Source organism: Ornithodoros turicata, chromosome 3, assembly GCF_037126465.1.
Source record: "Ornithodoros turicata isolate Travis chromosome 3, ASM3712646v1, whole genome shotgun sequence".
Lineage (NCBI taxonomy): Eukaryota > Metazoa > Arthropoda > Arachnida > Ixodida > Argasidae > Ornithodoros > Ornithodoros turicata.
Window position 1 is genome coordinate 56,210,042 of NC_088203.1, and position 23,865 is coordinate 56,233,906.

The 23,865-nt window shown below is 45.6% G+C and overlaps 1 long non-coding RNA gene across 4 annotated transcripts in view; it reads left to right on the forward strand.

The window, feature by feature from the left end:
- Positions 1 to 23,865, forward strand: part of LOC135387117 (uncharacterized) — a 142,663-nt gene that overhangs the window by 30,214 nt on the left and 88,584 nt on the right. For 3 of the 4 annotated variants that reach the window (XR_010420868.1, XR_010420866.1, XR_010420869.1), the window contains one exon: positions 1,341 to 1,549. This is a non-coding gene — a long non-coding RNA (uncharacterized LOC135387117). Of the gene's footprint in view, positions 1 to 1,340; positions 1,550 to 23,865 lie in introns of those variants that run through there. The other variant, XR_010420867.1, reaches the window with a different exon arrangement.

Below are 23,865 nucleotides of genomic sequence, written 5' to 3' on the forward strand. Positions count from 1 at the left end.
AAACATATCTGAATACACAAACACAAAATCCACTGTGAAGACACAATATCTTTCGAAAAGATCGAACTGACGCCACCCGAGCATCTGGTGGTGTTGCGATCGTCACACGAGGATCTCTCCCAACCAAAGCAGTACACCTAGTTACAGACTTGGAAGCTGTAGCCGTGCAGATGTGTCTAGACAGAATTGTCACCATCTGCTCAATCTATCTGCCACCGTCAGACACTACTACACAAAAAGAATTAGAAGATTTATGCAGCCAACTTCCAAGTCCTTTTATACTTCTAGGTGACTTTAATGCTCACAATCCACTTAGGGGGAAGTACGAGAACTGACACTCGAGGGAAAATGTTAGAGAATTTCTTAGTATCAACATCCACCTGCCTTTTAAACACAGGGGCACCTACATACATACATTCTTCAAGTCAGTCTCTCTCAACCTTAGACCTGTCTTTTTGCAGTCCAGCCTTGTTTCAGGAGATAGAATGGACTGTAAAACAAAATCCGCTTGGGAGTGATCACTTCCCAGTGGTGTTAAAATATCTTACGCCAGTTAACACTCTGACAACACGCCCTCCTAGATGGAAACTCCAACTGGCCGACTGGAGGCAGTTTTCAGAAAAAAGTGACCTATCTTTAATTCCTATTGATAGTGTAACAATAGAAGAAGCTAATTATCTTATCAGCAACATTATACTTGATGCAGCAACAGTATCCATTCCCCAGACATCTGGTCGCCTCCCAAAGCGACCTAAACCCTGGTGGAATAATGAATGCGAGGAAACTCGCAATCTTCAAAATCGTGCGTGGGGTACATTTCGGAGATACCACACCTCAGATAATCTTTTACTTTTCAAAAAGGCAAGAGCAAAGGCCAGGTGGACACGAAAACAATCTAAACGATCCTCTTGGCGAACTTTTGTATCTTCTCTATCTTGTAATACCCCATCCAAAATCGTATGGGACAGACTTCGTAAAATCAGAGGAGAGCATATCAGTCATTCAGTCCCTCTTTTAGAAGTTAACGGTCATGTATGCAAAAATTTAGAAGAACAGGCTAATGCACTTGGGGAACACTTCCAAAGCATTTCAAGTTCCTCCCATTATAGCTGTGAATTTCTAAAAATTAAACAAAGATCCGAAAAACAGAAGATTGCAGTAAATGGCGGAGACTGTTTGGGATATAACCAGGCTTTCACCATGATGGAATTGTCACGTTCCTTGTTGTCAGCAGAAGTGACTGCTCCTGGCCCAGACCGTGTTGCATACTCAATGCTACAGAACTTGTCTGACATATCAAAAAATGTTTACTTCAGTTCTTCAACCTCGTTTGGATACAGGGGACACTACCTTCTGCATGGAAAATTGCCACCATAATCTCCGTCCTGAAACCCGGAAAGGAAGCCTCTTGTCCTGCCAGTTATCGTCCCATCGCGCTGACAAGCTGCATAGGAAAAACCTTCGAGCGAATGGTGAATAACCGACTGGTTTATTTTCTTGAAATGAATAAGTGCCTATCAGAATTTCAGTGTGGGTTTCGAATGGGGTGCTCCACCATGGACCACCTCGTTCGTCTAGAAACAATCATCCGTGAAGCTTTTGTCAGGAGGCAACACTGCTTGTCAGTTTTCTTTGACTTGGAGAAAGCATACGACACTGCATGGCGATACGGCATCCTACAGGATCTCCATTCGTTCGGTATACGGGGTCGTCTCTTCAAATGTAATGCTGATTTCCTACAACACAGAACATTCAGAGTTCAGCTGGGAACTACCTTATCCCGTTTGTTCGTGCAAGAGAATGGTGTCCCGCAGGGCTCTGTTCTGAGCGTCACATTATTCCTTATCAAAATCAACTCTATAGCCAGTGTCATTCCACCCTCTATATCTTTTTCCTTGTATGTGGATGACATCCAGATATCTTGTTGTTCAGCGAGCTTACCCAGATGTGAACGACAGATGCAACTCTGTATAAATAAAATGGCAAAATGGTCCTCACATAATGGGTTTAAATTCTCTCCTGAAAAAACAATCTGCGTTCATTTTTCGAGAATCAGAGGAGTGTTTCCGTCTCCTTCGCTGCACCTTAATGAACAAGATATTCTCGTGAAATCAGAATGCAAATTTCTTGGCATTACGTTCAATTCAAAGCTCACTTTTAAGCCCCATATTCAAAACCTGAAGGCAAAATGTGTGAAGTCACTGAACCAACTGAAAATCCTCTCTCACAGATCTTGGGGTGCAGACGAGGAGACACTCCGCCGTGTATATAGTGCCTGCATTCGCTCTAAGATAGATTATGGGTCTATCGTCTACGGCTCAGCCCGCCAATCTGTATTAAAAGCTCTAGATCCTGTTCACCACCAAGGGCTCAGGCTTATCCTTGGTGCGTTCCGAACGTCGCCAGTCGAAAGTCTGTATGTGGAATCACATGAATATTCCTTGACTAGAAGACGGTTTTATCTTGTGGTGTCCTATGCTCTAAGAATAAGGAGTTATGCACAACATCCTGCACTGACTTGTGTTAAAAGAACACGTTTCAAACAGCTGTTTATTAACAGGCCTTCAGTAGTCCCCCCTCTTTCAATGAGAATTGAACAGGATATTGAGGATCACAATTTTTCTTCCTATAATTGCCAAGTTGCAGAATATGGTAAGATGGTCCTACCTTGGGAACCACCTCCAAGGTATGATACCACTTTGACTAAATATAAGAAACACAACACCTCTACACAAGTACTACAGCAAGAATTTGAACACCTAAGGGAAAGTTTTGGGACTCACACAGAAATTTACACGGACGGATCAAAGTCTGGTGCAGGTGTGACCTGTGCCATGATTTCTGGCACATGTATGAGGTCACATTGTCTAAACAATATAGCATCTATCCTTACCGCAGAGATTTATGCTATCATCCTTGCACTTACACACATTCTTCAAGGCTGCATCAAGTCTGCAGTTATATATACAGATTCTTTAAGTTCTGTAAATGCTATTTGCAGCACACGCAAACCAAAGAATTTTCTGATTCAGTGTGCACAGTCCTTAGTGAGTGTGTCACAAAAGAGGGGATATTCAGTTATTTTATGCTGGGTGCCAAGCCACACAGGCATACAAGGCAATGAGGTTGTCGACCGCGCTGCTGCTGCGGCAGCTTCAAAGGACGTCAGTCCCTTCGAGATGCCCATGCAAGATATTAGGTCAGCATTTAAAAAATCACTGTACACAAAATGGCAGAGTTTCTGGAGCACTCAGACACAAAACAAGTTACACTTGATTAAACAACGCATCCAAAGTTATGGAGACCGCCAGGAGAAACGTCTCTTGAGTGTTCTGAGAACAAGGTTGCGGATAGGCCACACCTTCCTCATGCACAAATTTTTACTCTGTGGAGAGGAGCCGCCACTGTGTGAGCACTGTGGCGAACTCCTCTCTGTCATCCACATTCTTATCACCTGCCCACACCACGAAATCCATCGTCAACATCATTTCACAGAGTTTTATACGTATTTTTTGCCTCTTCATCCAGCGCTCTCGCTTGGTGATGAGGCTCTTACCCCTTTCAGTACAATTTTTAATTTTTTAAGAGACATTGGAATCGTAAGTCTTGTGTAGAGTTAGTCTTGTATTTTAGATATTACTTCTCCCCTTTTTAAGTATTGCACCTACTTTTTACTAGTCCTATTTTAATCATAGTGGTGGCGCATTATGACCTTTGTTGTCAATGCGCCATTAAAACTTCAATCATCATCAACTATTATTAGTTCGAAAATCCTTTACCCTGCTTGTTGGCTAAACCAGTTGCAAAGAGCTGCAAGACAGCAGTCTTCTGTGTGACAGCTGTTGGTACAGGGGGAGAGGCTAAATAATACTTCTGATAGTTCTCCAGACATTCCAAGTCTTCCGATTTGCCCGGGATACCCCTGGCTGTACAATCGAAAAACAAATATAAAAATACAAATACGAAAACGCAGTTTTCCCCCTGTATTCATCAAAACACCTTGTATTCATCAAAACCTCAATCCATTCGCATGATTGCTGTCGCCATCACTTTCTGGACAGTTTCGCTGGATTCCTGGTGATGAGTGCAGGCAGTTCGATTTATGATAAGCAGTATGTGTCTGCTTGGACTAAGATGAGTGTAATTGTTGGTGAAATGATAAACTACACACAAGAGCGCATGGTAAGTGCGCTTTAACAGAAATTTGTTGCAGTCGCTTGAACCACAGCCAAGCACAACTCTGCGCAACTTGTTGTGACACATTATGTGTGTACTCGAGCCTGGATGAGAGTCATCTGCTTTGTATCGAAAGGTTAATGTCAATGGCGCTAAGGTGCCGCGTATAATGCCAACCCACGTATAATGCAATCTATTTTTAACGATTCAATTTCGATGTAAAAAAACCTTGCATTATATGAGGACAAATACGGTACTCAGCTTGAGGGATTTGAAGTGTCTTCAGAGGGCAGCTGTAGAAGTTTCTGGACGTGAAAGTAACCACTTGCTTCTGACACCATGTTATATATCCAGGTTTATTACTATATTGCAGAAGTGGTTACAGGAGGGAGTGAGCATGGCCGCACCATGCTCGTTCAAGTCATTGATCGAGAAGTTACCTGTCAAAAAGAACTCGTTACGAGTTAAGTTACCGTGTGAAAAATGTACTTAAGTACGAAGTTCTTCAGCCTGAAATGTAACTCACAGTTACGGAGCTACTTAAAAAAAGAACGAGTTAACTCCAAGTTACTCCGGACACAAAATAGCACTACACAGGTGTAGCGCGCGTGAGCAGATGAGTTAGACCTTGAGTTGCCTGCGCGGGAATGCAGCACGCTTACATTGTTTTGGTTTATGTCCATGAATTGGAACGCTTTGCATCTTACTCTCTGTGGGCGCACAATGGTTCAGCTTCATTTCAGTGGCAGCGGTTCTTACGTCCTGGATATAGTATAAACAAAATACAGAAGCCGACACTGAAGATTTTTGTTTAAGTTTAATTTTTACAAGCTTTCGCGTGGAGGTCCACGCTTCCTCAGGTACAAAGTGAAGTGGTGACACACATAAGTATATATAGTATAGACATATACACGACTAAACACACTGCTGTACAAAGAAAGGGAAGGGGAAACGAGATATAGTGCCACATTGAATAGCTGGGCTTGAATTGTACAATGAATAGCTGGGCAGATGGATAAGTGACCTCTAACCGTCTTAGACGGTTAGAGGTCACTTACCTTAGTTAGGTCACCCTTAGGTCAGTTACCTTGAACTCAGGTTCAAGTACACCTAAGTGACTGACTCATCACAAGTGCATGCAAATTGAGCTCAGATGGTGACGTGAGCTGTCAGGGCAAGCAGTGCCAGCATACAGAATGTCCTGCAATAATAATAAGAATAACTATAATGTCCAACAATGTAACTTGGTTACATTTTTTGCACAGTAGTAAGTTTCTTTTGTCGAATAACTTCCCCATCTCTGCGTTTGACCCAGTATGCCTTTTCTAAGGTGTTGGCATAGCCTAAAATAAAAGACCAGAATTCTTAATACAGTTGCACTGCGATATAACGAAATCGTAGATGATCGAGCATTTGTTCTTGCAGAGAGCAATTTGTTACATCTAACATGTCAAAATGACACCGACATATTTTGGGCGCCATTTGTTAACAAAATATCACACTGTTTATTGCACAAAAATTTCGTTGTCATACTTAGAACATCATTCAAGATGACACAAAGTCCGTAAGCTTCATTTGCATGGTTCTCTGCAGCGTTGGCAGCACACAGCGTTCGTAAACCGAAATAGCTTCCATGTCGTTCTCTTGATTGTTCAGTGCACTGGCATATCTTCGCAGTGCGTCAATAGCGGTAAGTACCTCAGCAGCTGTTGGCTGAGGTTCCTCCTCCGGATCACTGTTGTCACTTTCTGGAGCATCATGCAAAGAGTCAATGATTTTGTCATTATTCATCTCCTCAGTGGCCACAGCACAATCGTCAACAGCGAGAAAGTCAGAGGCACAGTATCTTTGCGTTTCCGGGAGGATTCCCAAGTGAAGACAAATGCAGGTGGTGCCTTGGCGTCATCTTCGGCAGCTGTTGTGTCGTCAACAGCAGTAAATCCTGCCTTCCAGAAGCAGTTTCGTTGACTGCCATGTCACTGTCACCATTTCCGCCAGATGAGAAACTTCCACTTTCGTCGGAAGATTCAGCCTCGGATTAAGAAGCAGCTGGTTATCATACGATGTCTGTAGGCACACTTCAGGCTGTTTATAATTTCCTGATCCAAAGGCTGAATCAGGGACATACAGTTGGACAGAGAAACACGTAGGTCTACATTACTCAGTCGTAAGTCTCTCACGTGGTGTGCAGAGCAGTTATCAACAAGCAAGCAGACATTGCGTTCACTTTATTTATGTCTGCATTGAAGTCGTGAAACCATTCCATAAAGATGGTTTGTGTCATCCCCGCCTGCACACTCACGGTGTATGTCATGGGTATTCTTGCCGCTTTCTTGAAGGACTGTGGCCTTTGGCTTTTCCTGATGACCATCGGGACGTGCTTCTCACTCCTGTCTATATAGTGATAGTCTATATAGTGCCTATATAGTGATATAGTCTTCAACTGTATAATCACATTCAGAATCGGGACCTAGACGGTATATTGTTAGAGAACTGTGCTACGACAGCAGTGAAAAAACTCGCACATACGGTTGACAGTGGGATTGAGACATTTGTTCCCAGACACGCTTCTCGCTGCTAGAAATATCCGCCATGGTTCCCTAAGGAACCAAGGTACCAGATGAGATGGAAGCTGCACTATCATTGTCCTTTTAAGAAAACCCACCTACCGTTCTGGTATGATAAATTCAGACGTGCCAGAGCTTTAGTGAAAAGTCTGCTCTCTCGTGACAGGGCTGTACATCCGAGAGCAGTCGAAAATATGTACGACGAAGGCATAACTTGAGCTTGAGGGAACGATAACACACGAAGAAGTAGACAAGACGAGGCTGAAAACCAGCAATGAAAACGTTTCATGAACAGAAAAAAGTCAGGAGGGAGAGAGGAGGTTACATAGAGCCTCAGGGAGAAGGACAGAAGGCTGGCTGACGCAAGCATTGTCCGAGCTATGTAGCTTGTTTCGGAGGCCCAGCGACTTCTGGCAATATGTGAATGAACAACGGAAGTCCGACAGTCACGCAACTTTATTGCGTTCCAATGGCCCAATCTTTTATAATCCGTGCTAAGTGGCTAACGTGTTCGCTGATTATTTGCTTCTTGCTTCTCCTCCGATACGAGACGAGTAAATCTTATAAATAGTGACGATTTCATGCCATGTACACCTGTTGTGGAGCACGAGGTGTCGTCTGCGATTCGTAAGGTGAAACCTAAGTGTGCTGCCGGATCAGACGGCATACCCAACTTCATTGTTAAGGGTTGTGTAGACTTGCTTGTTCGTCCACTATGTCACATTTTTAACCTCTGTCGTCTGGTATTTTTCCCAAACAGTGGAAGCATTCTCTTGTTGTCTCAATACCAAAATGTGAAGACTGCACTAGCGTTACTAAGTATCGTCCTAGTGTCCATACTAAATACGTTTGCCAAGGTATTTGAAATGGTACTTCATAATTAGGGCCTCCCGTTTTCGGGTTTTACTGTTTTCCAAATTCGGGGGGATTAAAATCGGGAAATAAATTTCGCCTCTGAATTCATGCAAATATCGGGTGCAACTCTTTGCACTCTGCCGAAGTCGGGGAGAAATCGGGCTTTAAAGAGGGAAAAAAGCTTTAAGGGGGAATACTGTACTGAATTCGGGGGGTAAGAACCGGGAAATATATTTGGACAGCTAAATCCGTGCTAATTCGCGTGGCAGATGCACCTCTAGTCATCTAGCGAGAAATGATTTATTCAATATGAGCAAAGCATGTACAGCACTGGAATTTGTTATATTAATTATTATTATGACTGAGTATGTGACAAGGAAATAATTATTTTAACACTTGTCAATAGAGCAAAAACTTGGAAAACTTCAGCACTGGTAGCGCATTCTCTCCTTGCAAATACAAAGGAATGAAGTATGTGAAAAGGAAAATTATTTTAACACTTGTCAATAGAGCAAAAACTTGCAAAACTTCAGCACTGGTGGGGCATTCTCTCCTTGAAAATGTCCGAAATTGCAAATACGAAGAAAGGTCCACACAAAAGTGCAGTGCTGTTTACCAGACTTTGTTGACATGCATCATCATTGACATCTTCAGTGTGTCTGCGCTCATGGAGGATCTGTCGGGCCTCTGAACGTACCGTAGCTGACTAAAGGTGCGCTCCACGTCGCAACTTCCATTCGGAATGCAGAGTAGGCTCAAAGCTGCTGACCTTAGATTGGGGTACTTCGCATTCTTTACCCAGTACTCCATGATGCCCAGGCTTTCATTTGTTGGGATGCCTTCCTTCAAATACTGGCAGAACTCTTCTTGGACAGACGTAGTGTCGGTTAGAACAAGTGAGAACAGGCCTTGGTACGATTCGAACTCCTGGCTACAGGCATGCTTCTGATATGGGTCCAGGATTAAGGATTGCCTCCATATTTCAGTCTGCGTCAGCTGGCCCCTTTCAAGCTCTGTCAAGTTTCTTAGGCATGTGGCTTTCCACTTCTCAGTTAGAGCTCTGCAAAATTCCGACACATCTTTTTTAACTTGAGCTGCATGATGTCGAGCAAGCATAGACAAAACTGCCTTTTGCTTGCCTTCTGACATGAACAGTGCTTCATTGATGGTGTCCATAGCTGCAGCTAGCTCTACATACACAAGATGGTAGTACTCTGGAACCAGGACTTTGCCGCTCTCTAGCCTCTGCTGAATCGGCACCAAAAGCTCAAGAACCTGCTGAACCAGAACCGCTTTTGCATACACAACAACCTTCCTCTCAGATAGAAGTTCGCTAAGGTCAGATACCTTTGAGCTGCCCTGATACCTTTCTAGCAGTTCTGTTAGGCAGTCCCACATTTCTGGGACGACACAAAGGCATCTGTAAAAACTGTACCAACGTACGGGGACGACGGTAGGTGGCTTCTGAACCTCGTTTTGTGACAGTCCGTTTGCAATGCATATCTCATGATAGACCTGGTACAGGTGGTTCGCATGCTTGAAGAGGGCCCCAAACTTTATAACTGTTGCACGAACGTCGACGACACTTTCTGAGGAGAGAGCCTTGTCCACTGCTACGTGAATCAGGTGCGGCAGGTCCTTTACGTGAATGATGTTGACAGCCTCACCTTTGCGAATTTCGCGCACCATCTTGCGCATGTACTCCGCGGAGTCGCTCGCAACCGCAATGACGTCTGTCCAGGTTTTTCCATAGTCTTTGAGGACACATGTCAGCACAGCACCAATGCTGTAGCTGTTGCACGCTTTCACGTGGGCAACGTCTGCAAGGCGTATCGCTTTGTCTTCATTCTCGACGTCGTAAAAGCAAAAAAGCGTGTTGACGGTAGGAGTTCCGACGACGTCTGGTGACTCATCGACGATACTGCTGACTTTCTGTGTTGCCAGTTTCTTCACGAGCGTCGATTTAGAGCTCTCAAATACTTCTCATAGGTGCTTGTCCCTGAGTCGTTTTGCACATGGCATAGTCTTCGCCGCTGGACAGTACTTTTGAAGACTCGCCCCAATTCGCCGTCCGCGTGCTCCAGACTTATTCCCGCGAAGAGGACAGCTCGCACAAAGTCGTGAATTGCACCTTCCGCTACCTTTTCCTTGTCGCGCTGTCTCACAGTTATGTCGAAGATGGACACTTGTTTGGTTTTCTCGCTCGCAGTCTTCTCACAGTCTGCTTTAAGCTTCGCATGTCGTGCCGATGCCAAGTGTTCCCTAATCCGATCGTACGGCTTCTTTGCTGGATCTGGAGAAATTTCCACGCAACAGTACTTGCACACCAACGTCAGAGTCGATGTTTCACTGGAGCTGTGCGGTGCGTCTGCGTCTACGCGCGCTTTCTTCCTCACTTCAAGGTCTGTGTAGTCCCTGGCCCAGTCGTGGGCCGTCTTTTTAGGTCTTCCCATGAAGACAGCTTGCGGAGGCGCTGATTTCGAGTACAACTTGCACTTCACGAAGCCGAGGAAACGCAACCATACAAAGCGTCCTGCTCAGACGACGGTGGCAAGCGGGAGCACACGGACAAGAGACGCGACAGGTCGCGCCGGTCTATGCGCATGCGCAGATATATTGGATTGGATCGGCTTGTCGCTCAGCTTGGCTTCACTTTTGACCACGTGGGTTCGATGCAACCACCGATGGGACCGATGGCGTCGTCCTCGGCTCGTTCGGGTTTTACGAGACTTGTCGGGGTGCAATTATCGGGTTTAACCCGAAGGCTAGCAATTCCATTCGGGGAGAAGAAACGGGGAAAAATAGGGTTAAACCCGAAAACGGGAGGCCCTATTCATAATCGTTTGGCACCGTACTTCAACCCAAAAATTAGTGATTGCCAGCACGCCTTCATGAAAGGCGAATCCGTCGAGTCGAATTTATGCACATTATGCATGGGGTTACACCTTCACTCGGAAATCGTGAGCAGATGGACACTGTTTATTTTGACTTGACAAAAGCTTTCGATAAAGCCAATTACCCTATGGTATGTGCCAACATCTCCTCTGGCAAGATTTGAAAGAAAACTCCAGTTTCGTCGGTGTTGTAGATGTCACCCGGCTCATAGGTTGTCAAGATATCCAGCAAGCAATCCTGACTCCACACCGATGCCCAGTGCGTACCTGCGGCTGATGACTCTCCGCTTGCAGTCTTTCAGATGATCATCCAGCCATCTGGTGCTTGCCTTAAATTCATCACACCCCAGCAGGCAAGCGAAATCCTTAACCCTTCGTTGGATGGCAGCACCACATACAGCCCAGCAAAGCAAAGTTCATACCCGCGATGAACCCCGAACCACGTATTGTGGCGATGCGTTCTTCCCTGCCACGAATGCCAATCCCCGAAAAAACTCCGAAAAACGTACAACTTGGCAATCTGAGTAACGTCCGTGCAAGCCTCCCACGGATCACCCAAGCGATCAAGCTGGGATGATACTGCGTGCGTCTTTTGAGGAATTTCAGTGAAGCTTGCATGCAGCCCAGAGAACGCGTTGGCCCCTTCTCCTGCTACTCGCCTACTGCCGGGGCTCAGAATGGCGAAGAGCAGTGCTTTCGAATATCAGTAAAACATACTTATTTCAACGATGAAAGATGAAAGTCACTGAAAAGGTTAGCCAGCTGTAGGGATCTCTAGGGAGCTTCGGTAGGGAGCTGTAGAGTCTTTTCAGTGACTTTCATCTTTCATCGTTGATTTCTTAGGCAATTTGAGGCTTTGTTTGTATCTGTCCCTTCTATGTTTGTTCCAGCCTCAGACATCAGTTTCTCTCTTATACTTATTTCATTAGCAGAAATAGCCTTGTACACACCGCGTACTACAAACGAGGGTACATAGACACACTGTGGGAAAAACATCTGAAACACAGTGGAGGTGCAAGATTCTACCCAGAGCTGTACACATTACCCCAAGAAAGTAACTGAATACGTTACTCACTCCTTCAAAAAAAAAAGTAACTATGTATGTTACTCATTACTAACAAATAAAAGGAATGCATTCTCGTTACTCGGAAGTAACGAGTTACTTTGATACGTCACATTTGCAGCAGAAATATTGAAAAACAGCAGAAATACGAAGGCATGACCTGCTTTATTTTCCTCACGTCTTCCATAAATTGCATTGCAATAGCAACTGGTCCCCAAAACTGGCATCTGGTAAGCTAGTTCGCTTCCTTGTCAATATGTCAGCCGCCGAGGTGAAGAGCCGCTCCACTGATGCGCTCGAAAGGACCGCCGTATTCACCCTGAGGAACAGTTCATGGACGCGAGGGAAGTTTTCTTTCATCCTCGACAGGGGGTAGTCCTCCTCGATGCGCAAGAACTTCGTGAGCTCGGCGTCCTTAGCAGTTTCAGTCTTACGACTCTGACGTGTGAATGCGAAGTTGTCTGTTGTAGAGCTCAGTGTGGTCGTTGATGTCCCCGTTATTGGCGTGCTGTGTCGCACAACTGTTTTTTCAGCATCTGAGTTACAATCTCTCGGCTGGTAGTGTCTGTCAGGCAGGAAACCTTGAAACGCGGAATGACCGCCGCAGCAAGGAGGAGCTCATTGTCTTCCATGAGGTGTCCAAAACTCACTCATCAACGGCGTGGAATGCCGTTATGCGTGCGGGGAAACCGACCGCAAGCAGCCGTGGTTGATGGCAGTGAGACAAAAAACACAACAAAAAACGCAGTACGTACAGCTCTGGTTCTACCTATTCTCGTTTGGCAAACGCATTCAGAAACTTTACTCATCTCTCTCGGAAGAGAAAATAGTAAAAGGGAGGGCTGAACAGCAAACTGAGAAATGTTTGTATACTAGGTGTCCCAGCTAATGTGAACCATGGTTTTAAAACAGGCGAAGCGGTCTATGCAAACAGAAGCTGTTGAACCTTGTTAACTGCGCAATCTGCCTACCCGTTTTTTCCCCTCAATGCTGCTAATAAATAAGTTAGGGAAAACAAAGCAAACTTTTTCGCTCATCATATGTAGGGCCAATGTGTCAACAGGCTTAGACTGCGTTGACAAACACCTACCCCTGTGTCTCAGTTAAAACATACATTTTCTTTTTCTTTTTTAAGAAAAATGCACTGCGTGACAATCTAGAAATCCACAGAAAGGGTGAACCTCTTATTATACTACGCGTGAAGGCTATTCTATACAAATACACAAAGCACGCGTAAAACAGATTGTCACTTATGGTATTATTTCGTATTGTGGTAATTTCGGGATCCTTTTGCTGCGAACATCGTCTATGGAAGGCATTCATTGCAGCAAACACTTCGAATGGGTATGAAAAAATGGCTAGGAAGCAAGCGAGCTGGTAAAGATGATGCATGATGTAAAACCCCCGAGACTAGGGAACACTTGGAATGGGTGTTTATTCAAGACAGCCTACAACCTTCGAACTTACAGCTCAGCCCAAAAATAAATTATTCTTAATAGTACAAGTTACTCACAGGTAATTACTTTGTCTCAAGGAAAAGATACATGTGAACAAAGCATACTACTTTTCGAAACATTCAACAACTGTTCTTGATATGCAACACTTATCACCTTTTCTTGTTACTTTTCTTGTTCCGTCATATGTAGCCGAGACATACTATACACCACAAAAGATTTTGATTTTTCCCTCGCAGAATCGAGTTTCAAGGAACAGCGTTTCAAGACATATCACAGAATAACTCCCTTTTGCACTTTTGACATGCAGATCTCCTTGGCCGCGGAAAAGTATTGCATTGCAACTTGCCCACATAAATGTTCTTTTCAACAGAGACCTCCATCAAGGAAAAAATTTGTGCTACAGCGGATGTAGTAAAGAAAAAAAAAAAAAAAAAAAGTACCACTGTGAATATTAAAGCCCACGAGAGAAAACAGGATTGCAGGAGGCAAATAATCTGTCCACAAATTTATACACCGTGGATGGACCTCTGACTGGGCAACCTACTACAGTCGAACCCGCATATATCGAACTCGAAGGGGATCGGCAAATAATTCGATATATCGATAATTCGATATATAAAGCGTTCGTATTTTAACTGACATTCGCGTGTGCCATATTAATTACCGTATTTACTCGAATCTAGGCCGGCCTCGATTCTAAGCCGACCCCCGAAAATCGACATGCCTAAAAAAAATAAAAACTTTCCCCTAATGTAAGCCGACGGATACGTGAATCAAAACTATTTATTTACATCTATGTACATGCCGCTGTATGTTTAGTCCCTATCGTCGTCGTCGCTGCTCAGCTCCTTATCGCTTTCTTCTTCCCACAACGCACAGTCTTCGCTGCCGTCCAGCGCATTCGAAATTGCACACTTTCGAAACGAGCGCACGATAAGTTCAGCCGGGATGTCGTCCCACGCAGCGGCGATCCAGCTCGCTACCTGCCCTAGCGACGCACGCTTTATCCGACCCGTTGGTGTTAACTGGTGGTCCTGCTCGCAAAGCCAGTCCGTATAATACTTGCGGAGCCTGTCCTTAAATGGCTTATTGATGGCCACATCCAACGGTTGCAGCTGGCTGGTCATGCCTCCCGGAATGACGGCGACATCGGACCCTCCCGCCGATAGTGGGTCCTTTACGTTGTCTGTGAGGTGTCCACGGTAGGAGTCGAGGACCAGGAGGGACTCCCGGCACAGCAGAGCACCTGGTCGCCGCTGCCAGACCAGCCTTACCCATTCTTCCACCATTGTGCTTGTCATCCAGCCGTTCTCTTGGACGCGCACAATCACGTTCTTCGGGAAGACCTCTTTGGGCATGGTCTTCCGCTTGAACACGATGTATGCGGGGAGCTTATGTCCGTCGGCGGTACAGCCGAGCATCACTGTTGACCGTTGCTTCTCGTATCCCGCTGACCGCAGCTTCACCTCTTTCGCCCCTTTTTCGTTCACAGTGTACACCATCGGCATATCAAAATAAACTGGGGTTTGATCGGCGTTGCCGATCTGTCCCAAAAGGTAGCCTTTCTCCTGCCGTTTCTTGATTATGTAGCGTTGGAACTGGACCAATTTCTCCTCAAAGTCCACTGGCAACTTTTGACAAACGGACGTTCGTCTTCGCAAACTGAAGCCAAACCTCTTCATGAAGCGCTGCAGCCAACCCCTGCTGGCCTTAAACACGGTCCTCGAGACGCCATGTGCCTTCGCCACCTCTCTTGCTTTTCCTTGGATTATTTCCGTCGTAACTGGAAGTCCGGTTGCCCTCTGTTTCCTAATGAAGTCTGCCACCTCTGTTTCCACTTCATGATGACGACCGGTCCGTGGTCCCGTGAACGCCATTCTTGCTGCCCGACAGCTGAACAGTTGATCACGCTGCTTCCTCCAGCGACGCACGTTCTTCTCGTCTACGCCGAAATCCCTTTGCGCTTGAAGATTCGACGACTTCTCCGCCGCTAGCACAACCTTCCGCTTAAACGCGGCTGTGTAATGGCATCGCGTACTCGGGGCCATAGCCAGAACAGTCCAAGGCGAGAAGTTGTCGCAGACAGTCACCACGTTTCGAAACCACGCCACAGATGCAATGAAAACAAAGTCACGTGCGCCCCGCGCGTCTCAGGTAGGCGGCGACGGCGGCGGCGATGCGTATGACGCAGAGGTGGGGAAATTACTTTTATTTTGTAATGCATTACCATTACTCATTACTTGTATAAAAAACTAATGCATTACATTACACATTACTTTTTGGATGTTAGTAATGCATTAGTAATGCCATTACTTTAACGAAGTAATGTCATTACTTTGGCATTACATTTACGTTTTAGGGCATAAGCCTCAAAGATGCTATGCATAAGTTTTTTCCTTGCTTTTTTTGCTATCGGCAATAGCCACCCGAGTATCCCCAAATCCGTGCCACTAAATCCCCGCAGAAGCGAGTCCGATAGGCAAAAACTATAGATAAGATTTATTGCATTGATAAGATTGATGCCTTTTCTAGCATTATGGAGCCGGCGGATGAAGCCCAGCCTACAGTTCTGTCCTGGCAGGAAAACTACCTCTAACAGCACAAGAGAAACTAACACGGTACCATACCAAAACAGCGAATCACCACAGCAATTGTTACGTGTTACCCTCATAGAGGCTATGTTTCTCTTTCATTGATTATCCTTTACTCCAAATGCGCACAGGAGAAAATCGGTGATATCATCATGTAGACATTTGTGACACACACCGCCGACTGTTGAACTCTTGCAGAATTTTCCAGGCTGCGCCTTTCTCTTTCCTTGTTGCCCTGTGCTCATTGTTAAAGGTGGGTTGAAAAAAACCTGGATGTTCCCAATCTTCACGTGGCGCAATGGACATTCGACAAAAGTAATGAGTAATGCCACCCTGCATTACTCACTCGAAATGTAATTCATTACCATTACTCATTACTCAAAAGTAATGCATTACCGGTAATGCATTACTTTGTAATGCATTACTCCCCACCTCTGGTATGACGCGTGATGACGATGACACTACGGAGGAGCCAAATCCTCGTATCTAAGCCGACCCCCCAAAACCGTGCCCGCTTTTTCCGAAAAAACTATCTGCCTAGATTCGAGTAAATACGGTACCATTTAATTGGGATAGTATGAAACAGGAGCTTACCGATTTGCATGAACGAGAGCAGAAACTGCACAAACAAAGCGGGCAACAGGACAGTTAACAACATTTATTTGGGACGGAAGAACTCCGTGAGTTGGGCTTGTCTCTTGTTGCGAGCCATGAAGTCCATTACACTATTTTCGATCTTCTCGAAGCCTCCTAAATGAGAAAGTCCAGCTCCTTCTATTGCCCCGCAGCAGCGACGAATGTTAGCGAAAGCCGAAGCGATCTCGGTGGCTGTGGGCATGACATCGTCGCCGTTAGGACCTCCCAGTGAGCCTTCATCGCCGCTTGGATCGACGTCGTCACCAGCAACGTCCGCTATGATGTCCGCGTCCGTCATCTCTGCCACAACGTGCACATTGTCGTCGGCGCTTACAAAATCATGTGCCGTCAGATCAGTGAGAACGGCTTCTGGGAACTCTGCGACCTTTCTAAGCTCGTCGTCCAGAGCGTACTCGAAGTCGTCATCGTCGTCTAAGGCATCCGCACACGCCTCATCTGCAACTGCTACGAAACCCGCTTTGCGAAAGCAGTTCGCTACTGTTTCACGCTTGACGTCATTGACGTGGGATGCCGAATGCTTCTGCTACGGAAGACTTCTTTTCCCCATTCACAACACGTCGGATGATGTCGAGCTTGGTCGCGAAGTCCAGGTTCTTCCTTTTCTTAGCGTCCATGGCTGCCTCATTCGTGCCAACTTTCAAATGGTGGCGCCTACCAAAGGAATGCTCCGACGCCAGTCGCCACTGCGCACGGCCGGCATGGACGATTCCATTGCAGGTCGCGTGCTCGGGGAAGGTAGCATGACGCATGACCCCGTGATTTCTCACTTCGGAGCGTGCGAAACAAAGCTCCGTGGGGTCACTAACTTCTCCCGTTGGCAGCCTGCCCTCATTTCCAACTCCTTTTCGTGTGGATGGCTTCATCCCTAATCTCCAAGCCGCGCTTTGTCCTTTTCAATCGCGAAAAATGTGCGGAAGTTACTAAGGGCGCGTCATAGGATTCCAGCGGTAGTCTGTTATAGCCGATGACAGCGGTGCCGGCTGTTCGATATAGACGTACAGCACGCCTATACATTTACATGCTATTTTCAAGGGGATGTTTCGGATGTTCGATATAGGCAATAATTTGATATAACCGGGTTCGATATAGTCGGGTTTAACTGTAGTCGTTTGAGTGTGCATGAGAACATGACAAGACAGTTTCAAGGCTGCATGTGGGTGGTTTGAGTGTTATAGGCACTTTAGTGTGCAGAGTAAAGCACATACGAATGACTATCTTGCCCCAGATTGAGGCAGCTGAAGTAAATTTTTTCCGCTTTACGACCCTTGTTACTGGAGTTCTGTGCCACATCATCTAACATCAGTTGACACAGGATCCGTCTATTGGTGTCCCTCCCGTCAGTGCCCTCGTATCTCAGAAGCACGTGCATTAAGCAAGAACCACAACATTAAGAAAAGTCGTGAGCTACTCAACTGACGAAAACAGAACTTCATACGTACAACCTTATCTGAAATACATGTAGACGATGCGCATGGAGTATGCGTGCGATTGTGCAGAACGTACCAATTGTAGCCTATGTGATGGTAAGGAGAGACCTGCATAGACTAGCAGAAGGTCTTGAAGCTATTGAAATGGCTCCCTCAAGATGTCATTTTCTGCAGGATATTCCTTTGGTGCCGTTGTTAACTTGGCTAATATGAGGTCAAGCTGCATGGTGCTCCTGAATAAGCTTCATGGTATGCACCGCTCTGAGCGCTTCAGCTACAAAGGCTATAGTAAATTATATAAGTCGCTTTGTTGCCCTTTCGCTTGACTCAAAGTGCAGATATTTACTTACGATTTGGGGAGATCTCCTGACACGGCCCTCGAGAAGCACCTGTTAACCCCCTAAAACCCAGAAAAAGAAACAACATACAAAAGATGCAATCTACCACAAAATCAAGGAAAACGTTGAAAGCTACGTACCTGTGACCGATGTGCCAAGCATCTGCTACGCTGACCTGCACAAGACATTGGCATTTAACCAGGAGATTAAATTTTGTTTACGTCAAAAGCGCACGATTGTTTATGAGCACAGAGTGTTAAAAATGTATTTACAGATTTGGAAATATGTGCAACATGAATGGAATGAAAAAGAAGAAAAATGGAGATGTCTGTGCTCTTTGAGAGCACCACCTACTTACACACAATATGCAGAAGAACGAAAAGGAAATCGTATGCTTGGTATAGTACGCGTTTCATCTTTTTGATGATACTGATTATGGAATTATGATATGCAATGCTCTTCAAATCTACAGGAAAATGTTCCTACCATGTGCAGGATATACACTGCAGCAGTACAGGGGAGGGGCCACTCATCTTGTTCATTTCTGCTTGGGATATGCACAGCTGAAATGGATTGCTTTGCAGTTAATTCAGCACAGAACAGCCATCGCATAACAATAACATTTGGGAGCATCTCTATTCGCATACTATATTGTGAAGTTTGTGCGGCTGGTAGTCTTCTAATTTTGCCTTCTAAAGAATTTTCTACAAAGAACAATGAACAGGCACATTATTTACTCCTCTCAACACTTTCCAAATTGTGCATTCTTGAGAATTGCACTCTAATTGAACGTCTGTACAAGCGTCCATGCACTTTAGTCATCGGCACTTTGGGATCGGTAACGCTTAATCCAGTGCTGCTCAAATAAGCCATATTTGACCCTCGCTGGTGTAACACATTGTTTTCTCCTACAGTAGCTTTATGAGAAGCGTCTTGATAAATGTCCCTGACATGCGAAACACTTATTTGACAATTGTGGGATAGAAACGTGCCATGTCCCACGAGCACTGGACCGCTGTTACTCGGATCATCATGCCCTGACTGAGGGTACCGGCTACCCCTCGTTTCCGTCACATTGTTAGTTTCGCCGCTGTACCTTATGGAACGCATTGCTTGCAGGCTCTCACTCACGGGGATGCTGAGATTTCGTCAAAATGTCTGTGATGACATCCACATTTTTTGGCACGTCCACGTATAGTTAACCCTCATCAGTCTGGTTCTAGTGTGGTGTCTCTTCTACCAGCTACTCTCACAAGCAGTCAAACAAATGAGCATTTGCCGCCAGTAGCCTTCTTAGCTCCGCACAGTGGCAAATGATGGTCCTCCGAAATACGCTCACAATTGTGACATCACAACACCTCACTCCCATTGGCCGCCTAGAAGCAGCACAAATCGCGTACTGTCATTAAAACCACAAAATACTGGATGTTGCTATGTGAAAACATGAAAAATGAAATTAGTAAATTTACAGTAAATAGACAGCGTGCTCGGTGGGACGCAGTACTCTGAGGAAACATGCTTCTTCTTTTCCCCACTGGACACAGCATCCATAATCGCAAGCTTCTGCGCTTCTGCTTTTGAGCCACACTCATTGCAAAACTTGATCTTATCATTTTCGAACAGATGACAAAAGCAGCGTGGGTTCTGACAGCAAATGTGTTGCGGTTGTTGAGAGTGGTTGCTACACAAAAACTGCGTTTGTGAAGAAGTAAGGGATGTCCAAAAGTACTGTAGCAAGAACTCTTGGCGAAAAGGAGACAGTTTGCTGAAGGTAACGTGACGCTTGTAAATAGTTCGCCAGGTACATCATCAGCAACAAACAAGGCCAGAAACTGGTTGTGCGAAACAAGGCTGTGGTCTTCAGAAACCGGTGTTTCTGAACAGCTGTACATGATGCTTCCTTCAGGAAAAAGTGAACAAGACGGCCAGCAAGCCAGGATGTAGTAGTGAGCATTGTCCTGTATGAGTCTGTGTTCATCTGTGAAATACTCTGTCGTGCCTGAATCCACATCACTCAGCATATCCCTACTCTGTTCTTCAGGTTGAGTGCTCACAACCGACGACACAGGATGATGCAGCAGCTTTTGAGGCTCAGAAGGTTGTGCGCGACCTACAGGAAAAAATGCACTTCAATGCAGTACACAGCACACAAGGAACCTAAACGGCAACCATAACAGTTTGCTGCTCTATAACACTGCAACCATAACACTGCTCCTTGCGCTGACTCATGTAAGCAGTATGTAAGCAGTGTCATGCACAACATTTGTGTGGTAAGGACAGCTATATGAACATTGTGGCATGTCACAAATTATGTGGGACAGAGGTGAACAAAAAGCAACCCTGGACAGCCGCCACAGAAGCAGATGGCACGTCAGTGGTATGGTCCGGGTGCATAGAACTTGCTGCACAGTACACTGCTGGGAAATCGGAAGGCAAGTTTCATGTTTGTTCTGAGTGTAATATCTCCTCAAATCACCAGGAATCCATATTTGTAAGATGTGTTTGATTACCACAGAGTAGCATTCAGCTCCTTGTACTGCACTCAAGAACTGCGAAACAGTACATCGAAGCTCACGAACAAAAAGGACAGCTGTTTGCACCAGTGAGATCTACATTTCCATGTTTTTACCCCTACATGTATCTATCTATCTGAAGCACACCGAACTGTTTGTGGCTTCATCCAAAGTGGGTTTCTTGAGTGGGGCTATACTTTTCAAAGTTGAGTACATGTTGACATCCGGCCTACAGTGCTCAAGTACCTCACAACTGTGTTCGTGGAATGCAACTTTCAAACAAGAGGTAAGCGGAAGGGGCTGGCGATGCCACTGATTTTGAACATCAGTCTTCTGCTACTGCTTCCAGCAGTTCAAATTCAACACTCCGAATTTCCACCGTTTGCTGGTGACTGATTCCTGTCGATGAAATTATCTGACTTTGAAACTGCCATTGAGCGGTGCTGTGGACTTCGGCAGTGTCAAGTCCCATGCAGTAAATGTGTGGTCAATGTTTTGCAGCAATTGGGTTGAACTGTCCACGTCTGATTTTAATTGGATCCCAAACCAACAAGGTGTTCTGCAAGGAAAGAAAAAAAAAATTTCCTTCACAAAGCATGTGTGTTATCTTTGGTCTAGGTGCAGCCTGCAAAGGTGAAGGACATCCGATTTTTCAAGCCAAAACGTGGAAGGCGTACCAGTGCAAGCTAAAGTAGTGTCTACATGCCACACAAATATAAGGAATTGTCAAGTTCTGAAACTGAAGACAGACTAAACAGACTTCACGCAATAGCACCGGACGCCTGTATCTTCACAGCTTTTACGAAATTCTGCCAGGGCAAAGGTGAAACGACGGAAACTGCAGACGAATGCAACGAAAGACTGCCCGACTCCCTTTACAAACTTTACCGAGATGACCTAAAAGATGCTAGTGACACAGAGGTACAGGAAGTCTGCATGACCATTTCAGAGGAGGAAGCTAAAGCAATTGCTTCTGCAACTACATCGCAAAGGTCGTGTCGTCAGTGGCATGAACAGATGTGTGGTCGAATAACTGCTCAAGTTTTCACTAAGTTATAAGATGCAAAAGTAGCTCCGCTGCTTTTAGCATCGCAAGTGAGATAGTTACTGCCCCACTCATAAAGTACAAACAAACAACTACAGTTCCTGCCCTTCTTTTGGGAATAGAGAAAGAGGCCACTGCAAGAGTTCAGTATATATCTGTGCAGAGTAGTCTTCACTCAAACTTCACGTGCCGAGAAGCAGGGCTGCAGATCCTGGCTCTGTACCCATATCTTGCGGCTAGTCCCGATGGCTTGATATGTTGCGAGTGCTGTGGGAAGGGAACGCTGGAAACCAAATGCCCCTTCAAACACAAAGATGTTCCACCCCACAACATTAAGGACCCTGGCTTTTTTGTTTGCGAAAATTATCAACTAAGACCATCGCACAGTTATCATTATCAAGTGCAAGCACAGATTGCCCTTACCAATGTTGAGTACTGTGACCTGATATGCTGGACACCCTGTGGTATGTTAATTACACGGGTCGAGAAATGTGCATCCTTCATGGAGACACATGAGGCAACACTGAAGGAGTTCTATATCACACATGTAATGCCACGGCTTTTAACAAGAAAGCACAAAACAGTGCAAAGGAAACGGGGCAGGTCTGCTTGAGTACCGTATTTGCCAGATTATAGGTTGAGCCTGTGTATAGGTCGAGCCCAGTTTTCAGAGGTGAAAATCGGAAAAAGTAGTAAAATGAATGCAGTACGCAACAACCAAAGTGTACGAACCTGTGACAATTTAATCCAACACACACGTTTCACAATCGGAATTATCATCGGAGTCCGACCCTGCCTCAGTGCTGTCAGACGACGACTTCTCAATGCCACTCACCCAAAGGATGTCGTCCTCGGTACCGTCTAGTGCATTGCTTATGCAGCATTTCTTGAAGCTTTTCACCACCATTTCTTCTGGAATCGCTTTCCATGCCGCTGACACCCACTCACACACAGTTGCGAGCGGTGTCCGACGAGTACGATCGCTTTGAGTTTTCGGATTATCCTCGGCCATCCATTCCTACAGTTCGCGAACGCGGTCTTTGAAATGCTTGTTTAACACCACGTCCAGCGGCTGCAAGATGGACGTCATTCCGCCGGGTAGGACCACCATGTCGGCCTTTACGTCGCGTAGAGCACCTTTGACGCGGTCCGTGAGGTGCCCCCGAAACGAGTCTAACACCAACATACTTCGTCGTTGTAGTAGTGCACCTGGCCGTCTATTCCAGACCAAATTTACCCATTCTAGGATGAGTGTGTCGTCCATGAATCCCTTACTATGCACGCGAACTATGACATCACAAGGGAACTTTTCTTTCGGCATGGTCTTTCTCTTGAAGATTATAAAAGGTGGAAGCTTTCGGCCATCAGCCGTGCAGGCGAGCATCATTGTAAAACGCGAGTGTTCATTCCCAGTCGTTATCACCTTTACGTCCTTTGCTCCTTTCGAGGTTATCGTCGAACGAGATGGCATGTCAAACCAAACGAGGGTTTCATCTGCGTTGCTGATCTGTCCCAACATGTAAGAGTGCTTCCTTCGAAGTTCAATCACGTGACGCTGAAAGTTCCGAAGTTTCTCTTCGTATTCCTCGGGCAATTTCTGGCAAACTGAAGTCTGAATGCAAAGAGAGAGGCCGTTCCTTCTCATAAACCGCCTCACCCAAGACACAGTGCCTTTGAACTGGGATCTGTCCAAACCTTTAGCACGTGCAAGTTCGACAGCTTTCGTCCGGATCATTTCACATGTGACCAGTAGCGATCTCTTTCGTAATCCATGAACGAAGGCTGCAAGATCTTCCTCAGTCTTTGGGTGGAATGCACTGCGTCCACGAAATGCCTTCTTCTTGGAGTTGGTTGCGCGAAGGGCAGTCTTCTGCTTCTGCCAGTATCGCACACATTTTTCTGACACACCGTAGCGTCGCTCAGCACACATGTTTTCATGCTCTTCAGCAACCGTGATGACTTCGAGCTTGAAATGTGCAGTAAACTGTCGTCACATAGCTCAAAAACCACACGTAACGACGCACTAATCGAAAGTGCCAGGCTACCAGCATGACCAGCGTCTCTGAAGAGAGAATGGCGAGATGGCGAGAACAAAAGTCACGGGAAAGGGCCAATGAAAGGGGGCGCGCTCCTCCTCCCCGTGGATTTTCACCATCGCCTCTCTCCAAATGACCGGTGTATAAGACGGGGGCGGATTTCGACGCGCTATTTTTCGAAAAAAAATCCTCTACCTATAATCCGGCATATACGGTAATTGTTATTTGTCTTTTAAGATTGTATTA